This window comes from Trichechus manatus, unplaced genomic scaffold (genome assembly GCF_000243295.1).
Source record: "Trichechus manatus latirostris isolate Lorelei unplaced genomic scaffold, TriManLat1.0 scaffold00097, whole genome shotgun sequence".
NCBI classification, from domain to species: Eukaryota; Metazoa; Chordata; class Mammalia; order Sirenia; family Trichechidae; genus Trichechus; species Trichechus manatus.
This window is the reverse complement of record NW_004444033.1, coordinates 4,564,663-4,573,405: the sequence shown is the minus strand read 5'-3', so window position 1 is coordinate 4,573,405 and position 8,743 is coordinate 4,564,663.

Below are 8,743 nucleotides of genomic sequence, written 5' to 3'. Positions count from 1 at the left end.
AAATGCACTCAGTTATTGCAATAACAAATTGTTATCCCTCAGTGGGAGAAATTTAATTCCAGAGATCTGTGCATGTGAGCTCAAGGGACACCAATCAAAACCGAGGAGGATTTGAGAGAAGGGTATCTAATAACCAACAAACACTTATTTCTACAAAACAGTTCGTACCAAACAAATTTATAGATGCTTTTTTTTTCTCCCTGACTTAATTACCGATCTGGTAGATAGCTGGAAGGCAGTGGGAAGCAAGTCCTTGGATAATCAGAAATATTCCCTCCTCAATGTTAAATCACCCACACACAGCCCCACTGTTCCTGCACAGGGGATAGCCTAGCCCCATACAGGTTAGACCTGAGTTTGCTCTACCACGACCAGCATCCAGCCAGGCGCTGTGGGGGAGGACTCCTGTCTTCCCAGAGTCCGATGGGGTGAGCAGATGAACTCCCGAGGCTGCCCCGACAGAGCTGGGATGAACTTACGCATCCCAGCTCTTAGCTGGCTCCCTCAGAGGCGGAGCCCCCCCAACTCCTCCCCAAGGAGCATGGTCCAGTTGGAGTGCTGGGTGTGGAAGCCCCCACCCCCTCTTTCTGCCTTCTTTGAAATGCAAATGAAAGTTTTTGGCACAGAAAATACAATGATGAATGAGAAGATTCTGCCTACAGTGTGGTGGGGAAGCTGGACCGGCAACAAGTATCCCCATAACCAGGTGACACCCACAACATGAAAGCACCGTGCATAGGCTGAACCAGGCACAAGTAGCCTGGACCCCAGTGGGTGGGCTCAGATGGGTAGCTGTTTGCCCTCTTAGGGGACCTTGATTTGCAGCAGACTCCCAGGCTGAGAGAAAAGGGCTAGCTCCACATTTAAGGGGAAAAAACAGGACTTGGCTCCAGGGAGGGTAAAGTAGTACATTTATGGAGAAGGAAAGTTCCAGTCCTCCTCAGTCAGCAGACAGGAGGATAAAAGGCCTCTGCATGGAAACAAGTGAAGCACAGCCTTGCATTTTGCCAAGGCTTCCTTCTCCCTCCTCCTCCACACCTCTGCCCAGTTCAAAGGGGGGGGGGGAGCGGGGAGGAGAAGGAAGGGAAGGGGGGGAAAGGGTAAGGGGTGGGGAGGGTGGGGAATGGAAAGGAGTGGAGGAGAAGGGAGGGGAGGAGAGAGAAAGGGAAGGGAAGGGTGGGAGGGGAGGAGAAGGGAGGGGAGAGGAGCGAAAAGGTGAGGGTAGGAAAAGGAGGGGAGAGGAAGGAAAGGGAAGGATAAGTGGTAGAAGGGAGAGGAGGGGAAGGGAGGGAAAGTGTGGAGAGGGTGGGGGGAGGAGGGCAAGGGAGGAGATGGCTTGAGGATATTTGGTCAACATTTGTTCCTGTTGTGTCCTAGAGCAACAAGAAGGAAGAGTATGATTTTTTTTTTTTTAATAATAGCTTTACTGAGATATAATTCACATACCATGCAATTCACTCATTTACAGTGTATAATTCAATGGTTTTTAGTATATTCATAGATACGTGCAACCATCACCACAATCAATTTCAGAACATTTTCGTCACCCAAAAAAAACCCTCATACCCATTGGCAGTCACTCCTCATTTCCCCCTAACCCTGCCAGTCCTAGGCAACCACTAATCTATTTTCTGCCTCTCTGGATTTGCCTATTCTGGACATTTCATAGAAAAACAAGAACAAAAACTCAAACCCACTGCCATAGAGTCGATTTGTACTTACAGCGATCCTATGGAACACAGTAGAACTGCCCCACAGAGTTTCCAAGGAGCAGCTGGTGGATTTGAACTGCTGACCTTTTGATTAGCAGCTGAACACTTAACCACTATGCCACCAGGGCCCTTTCATAGAAAAGGAATCCTATAATGTGTGTTTTTCTGTGAGTGGTTTCTGTCACTTATCATAAGGTCTTCAAGGTTCATCCATGCTGTAGCATGTATCAGTACTTTATTTCTTTTTATTACCTATTAATATTCCATTGTATTTATTCATTTACCAGTTGTTTCCACTTCTAGACTATTATGGATAATGCTACTTATGAACATTTGTGTACAAGTTTATGTGTGGAAGAGAACTTTTCATTAGTCATTAACAAGCATTTATTAACTGCCTGCTGAACCTAGCAACAACATTGTGCATATAGCATGAAGGAGGAGGGGACATAGGACAGAGACCCAAAAGAACTATAAGACATAATTCCTGTTTTTCAACTAGCTAGGGAAGCCAAACTAAGCTTTCAGGAAATATTTAAACAACTAATGACAATCATCATTAACATTTATTAAGGGTTGATTTCATTCTGACAATCAGGCTACCAGCAGGTTCCATAATCAGCCCTGTGTGTAGAGGACACTGAAGCACAGAAAGGTTAAGTAAGCACTTGCCCAAGGCCACACAGCTAGTGAGAGGCTAATCCAGGATTCAAACAGAGGCGGTCTTGCCTCAGAATCCCATTCTTTTTTAAAAAACACGTAATGGAAAATCTCAATCACATGCAAAACTATAGAGAACAGTATAATAAGTTCAATATATCTATCACGTAGCTTCAACAATTATCAGTACAAGGCCATCAGAGCCTAATCACAACCGCCGTGCTGCACTGCTCTCTATAAGCAATCAAATGCGAAAATGAGGGGTAGCAGCCATGTTGTTGTTGTTGTTAGGTGCCATCCATCGACTCGGTTCTGACTCATAGTGACGCTACGTACAACGGAATGAAACACTGCCTGATCTGCACCATCCTTACAATTGTTGCTATGTTTGAGCCCATTGTTACAGCCGTTGTGTCAGTCCATCTTATTGAGGGTCTTCTTCTTTTTCACTGACCCTCTACTTTACCAAGCATGATGTCCTTCTCCAGGGGTTGGTCCCTCCTGATTATGTGCCCAAAGTATGTGAGGTGTAGTCTCGCCATCCTTGCTTTTAAGAAGCATTCTGGTTGTACTTCTTCCAAGACAGATCTGTTTGGTCTTCTGGTAGTCCGTCATGAATTGAATTGTGTCCCCCAAAAATATCTGTCACCTCGGCTGGGTCATGATTCCCAGTATTGTATAATTGGGTACCACTTTGTAATTTGATGTGATTTCCTTATGTGTTATAAATTCAATTGCCATAATCTAATAAGATAGATTAGCGGCAGTTATACTGATGAAGTATACAAGATTGGATAGTGTCTTAAGCCAATCTTTTTTGAGATATAAAAGAGAGAAGTGAGCAGAGACACATGGGAACCTCATACCATCAAGAAAGCAGTGCCAGGAGCAGAGTGTTTCCTTTGGACGTAAGGTTCCTGCACTAAGATGTTCCCAGACCAAGGGAAGACTGATGCATCACAAGGACCTTCCTCCAGAGCTGACAGAGAAAGCCATCCCCTGGAGCTGATGCCTTGAATTTGGACTTGTAGCCTACTAGACTGTGAGAGAATAAACTTCTCTTGGTTAAAGCCATCCACTTGTGGTACTTCTGTTAAAGCAGCACTAGATGACCAAGACATAGTCCATGGTATATTCGGTATTCTTTCCCAACACCATAATTCAAAGGCATCAATTCCTCTTCGGTCTTCCTTATTCATTGTCCAACTTTCACATGCACATGAGGCGACTGAAAATGCCATGGCTTGGGTCAGTCACGCCTTAGTCCTTAAAGTGACATATTTGCTTTTCAACGCTTAAAAGAGGTCTTTTGCGGCAGAGTTGCCCAATGCAATACGTCATTTGATTTCTTGACTGCTGCTTCCATAGGCATTGATTGTGGATGCAAGTAAAATGAAATCCTTGACAACTTCAATCTTTCCTCCATTTATCATGATGTTGCTTATTGGTCCAGTTGTGAGGATTTTTGTTTTCTTTTTGTTGAGGTATAATCCACACTGAAGGCTGTAGTCTTTGATCTTCATCAGTAAGTGCTTCAAGTCCTCTTATCTTTCAGCAAGCAAAATTGTATCACCTGCGTATCACAGGTTGTTGATGATACCATGTTCTTCTTCATATAGTCCAGGTTCTTGGGTTATTTGCTCAGCATACAAATTGAATAAGCACAGTGAAAGAATACAACCCTGACGCACACCTTTCCTGATTTTAAACCACGCAGTATCCCCTTGTTCTGTACAAAGGTCTGCCTTTTGGTCCATGTATAGGTTTTGCTTGAGCACAATTAAGTGTTCTGGAATTCCCATTCTTCGCAACGTTATCCATAATTTGCTATGATCCACACGGTCGAGTGCCTTTGCATAGTCAATAAAACACAGGTAAACATCTTTGTGGTATTCTCCGCTTTCAGCCAACATCCCTCTGACATCAGCAATGATATCCCTCCTTCTACGTCCTCTCATGAATCTGGCTTGAATTTCTGGCAGTTCCCTGTCGATGTACTGTTGCAACCACGTTTGAATTATCTTCAGCAAAATTTTACTTGTGTGTGATATTAATGATATTGTTTGATAATATCCACATTCTATTGGATCATCCTTCTGTGGAATGGACACAAATACGGATCTCTTCCAGTCAGTTGACCAGGTAGCTGTCTTCCAAATTTCTTAGCATAGATGAGTGAGCACTTACAGCATTGTAACCATTTGTTGAAACATCTCAACTGGTATTCCATCAGTCTCCTGAAGGCTTGTTTTTCACAAATACCTTCAGTGCAGCTTGGACTTCTTCTTTCAATACCATTGGTTCTTAATTATATGCTACCTCCTGAAATGGTTGAACGTCGACCAATAGTTCTAGTTATTTGTTCAACATATATTTGTGGAGCACAAGCTGTATGCCAGGCACTTTTCTAGATGCTGAGGATCTAGCAGTGAGCAAGGGATCAAATCTCTGCTCCTATGGAAGAATACAAGGAACCCTGGTGGCACAACTGGTTAAGCACTTGGCTGCTAACCAAAAGGTTGGCAGTTCGAACCTACTCAGTGACTCTGTGAGGGAAAGACCTGGTGATATGCTTCTGCAAAGATTACAGCCAAGAAAACCCTGTGGGGAAGTTACATGGGGTCACTATGGGTTGGAATAGATTTGAGGGCACCTAACAACAACAACATAGAAGAGTACACACAAACACACATATATACAAACAAATATATAATGCAATGTCAGGCAGTAAGTGCTATAGCCGTTGGGTTTAACAGGTGACTTCAGAGACAGAATAACTCCTGGATTGGGCTCTTCCACTCACTGAACCAAATGTCTTACTCCCTCTTAGTGTCTCACTCAAAGTATTATCTTCTCTCCAAACTTATTTTCTTGCCTTTGAGAAGCTACTCCTGAGATGGAAGGCCCCATTGGTCAAACGTGGTCCTGCCCTGGGGAGAGATAAACAGGCCCCCAAATACATTTCCCACAATGCAACACTGTAAGTCAGGCAGGGTTGGACAGCTGTTCCCTCACAGGCACCCCTTTGGTTGTACCTGATAAGGGAGAACATGGCTCATTCCAGCACACTGCCATGTCTGGGCACATACATAAACAGACACTCCCAGGCCCCAGTGTTGTCTTAGAGTAAATTATTGACATTCTGAATGGCTGAAACATTGGGAAAGAGGTGAGAGCCAGCTCCTCTCTGCTGAGGGAGAACTCCAGATTCGAAAGCCAAAAGAAGTAAAAGATGGCTTTGGAGGCACCTTTAGAACCTACTTAGTCAAGGGCAGGTTCAAGAGTCCTCCGAAGCTCTGGAAAAAGGAGGGGAGAGTCAGGATGGAGGAAGAATATAGAGTTGAGGAGAATTATGGGGGATGGAGGAAGTGGTCAGAATAGGGAAGGTGGATTTATGAATGAACAAATGACAAAACACCCAGAGAGAAAAGGCGTGTCATGAAAATGTGAACATGCTTTCAGCACAAAGAGGGATGATGATCCGACATCTTAAAAAAAAGTGCTCTTCTCCTAAAATGATACACAAGACAAGGAGCAGATGGGACATTGACATTAGTTATATGACAATACCATTACTAATATCATATTAAGGAGTCATGGTGGCACAAACGGTTAAGTGCTTGGCTGCTAACTGAAAGGTTGGCAGCTCAAACCCACCCTGAGGAAGAAAAACCTGGCAATCTACTTCTGAAAGGTCACAGGTATGAGGACCCTAAGGAGCACAGTTCTGCTCTGAAACACATGGGGTCACCATGAGTCAGAATCGACTCAATGGCAACTTGTTTAATAGCATATTACACCCTGCAATCAACCCCCATGTTACCTTTATAAAAAGCAAGTTATCGTTTCCAGGGACTTTCACACCTGTTTTTGCACTTACTACGTCAACTCACTGGAGTGGGCAGGACATTTAGAGCCACAGTTTACCGATGAGAAAACTCAGGCATCATTAAGAGATAGGGAGGGGCAGGTTTAGTTTAAGTATCCACATTTTCAACCCAAAACTAAGACTCTTACGAAAGACACAACGACCCTTCCTTGTGAAGCGTGACTCCTTTTCGATGACTGCTCAGGGGGCTGTCTCCCTTGCATTTCTACGTGGAGTAGCTCACCTTCTCCATCGCTGTCGGGAACAGCTCCTAGCTCCTCTGATTATTTTTGCCCAGTACATGGATCAGAGCAGTTGAAGCACGTGTAAAGAGCAAAGCCCCACGGAAAATGCCCCTTCTCAAGTGCGCCTTCCTTGACCAGTTCTTTCTGTCTGTTCTGGACTCCAAACTCTGTGATTCTGGAAGCAGCACCTTTGGGTCCTCCAAGCTTTCCACTGTTGCTCTCAGGTGGGGAGAGAACAGAAGGCAGACAGGTGCTCCCCTTATATGCATAGGACATTATAGAAGCACAAGTTCTACTGGGGGGAGGGGGCGGGGCTGGTCAGGCAGGTATTCTGACAGCGGTGCTGCTTATCGAAACCTTAAGGCAGCGCTTCTCAAACTTTGGCCTGCATCAGAATCATCTGGGGAGCTTGTTAAGGATATGGATGTCCACCCCAGACCTTCCAAATCAGAATCCCCAGGGATGGAGCCTGGACACTTTTGAGCTTAACAAGCTCCCCAGGTGATTCTGAAGAACACCAGAGCTTTAGAACCACTGTCTTAGTGTGGGAGTGGGAGTTAATCAGGTGATGGAGAGTGGGGAGCCATGTTGGGAGAGGGGGTAGCAGCAATAGAAGTTTTGAGAGCTGAGAGGAGACACAGACAGGAAGTCAACTTTCTGCTACATTCTTATGTTCTTATCTCCCTTCAACAAGGTGGCCCAGTAAAGGAGGTTAGAAATCTCTTCATTCAGATATGCCTCCTTCTGTCAGATTTGCTATGTGTAGTATGAGAGAGCAATGTACTCCTTTCAGAAGTAGTTAAAAGAGCCGGGATTTCTGAGGGATGGAACTGTAGGAGCAAACAATGTTCAACTTTAACCAAGAGCGGCTGTCCCACGTGTTTGTGTGTGTGCGCATGCATGTGTGTGTGGTTACGTAATGGACTCAACTCACAGCACATGGATTGACAAGTACAAGGTGGATTCATGGGGAAGAGTTTATAGATACATTTTTTTTGAAAAGCAATGGCAGTGAAAATCTGATATAAACATAGGAGATGCCTGGAACATTCTTTCCTGTGCCCTTTGCCTGTGTGACTCCTGGGTCGATACCACTTGCTTTTCAGTGCCTTACGGGGCAATATTTCTCAGACTTCAATGTGCATAGGAATCACCTGGGTACCTTGTTAAAGTGTGATTCTAATTCAGTAGGTCTGAGGTGAAGCTCTAGTCTGCATTTCTAACAAGTTCCCAGGTGATGCTAACACCATAGACCCACAGACCACACTGGGAAGGCAGTGTAAATCTAGAGCATTTCTTGGCTCACCATTGTCTCCTCATGTCCAGCAGAGTGATTAGCACCAGTAGGTGCTCAATGAACATTTTTTGAATGAATGAACGAGTGTATGAGGTGATATAAGAGTTTAGAGGGCAGAACAGGTTTTGTCCTGAAAGGCAGCATATTTGGGGTATTTCTGCTTCTATCAGTCCTTCACTTTGTGAAATTATTTCATACTCTGTAGACTGGTTGTGTTAGAGTTTAGAGGGCAGGACAGGCTTTGTCCTGAACTGCAGCATATTTGAGGTGTTTCCGCTTCTATCAGTCCTTCACTTTGAGAAATTATTTCATACTCTGTAGACTAAGGATGTCAGTACTAATTTATTCCTGGCCTTGCCACCTTGCTGCCTCAACTCTAATCTTTGAAATAGTGGTGCTGTATGTGCAGAGAAAGAGCCCTGGTGGTCCAGTGGTTAAGCGCTGGGCTGCTAACCAAAAGGTCTGTAGTGCTAACTGAAAGATCAGCAGTTCGTTTGAACCCACCAGCTGCTCTATGGGAGAAAGAGGTGGCAATCTGCTTTCGTAAAGATTACAGCCTTGGAAACCCTATGGGGCAGTTCTAGTCTGTCCTATAGGGTCTCTATGAGTCGGAATCGACTCCACAGCAACGGATTTTTTGTTGTTGTTTATATGTGGAGGGTAATGAGCCCTGGTTTGCAAACTTTGAGAAGCTCTCACTAGAGTCGACCATCTCTGCGAACAGATTCCCTCCATCCAAGGAGGGAGCAGAATACAGAGAACCACCAGATTTATGTGCCTGCCTGAGTAATTGTCATCTTAACCTCCTCCAAATAAAAAAAAGCCTTTTTTTTTTTTTCTTTTCGGTCTTCCAATTGTGCTGCTATTCTCACTTAAGATGAAGGCTTGCAGAACAAAATAGTTTCTCATTTAACAGTTACTACAAATGTTGCCCTATGACAATGGTTGACAATCTCACCAC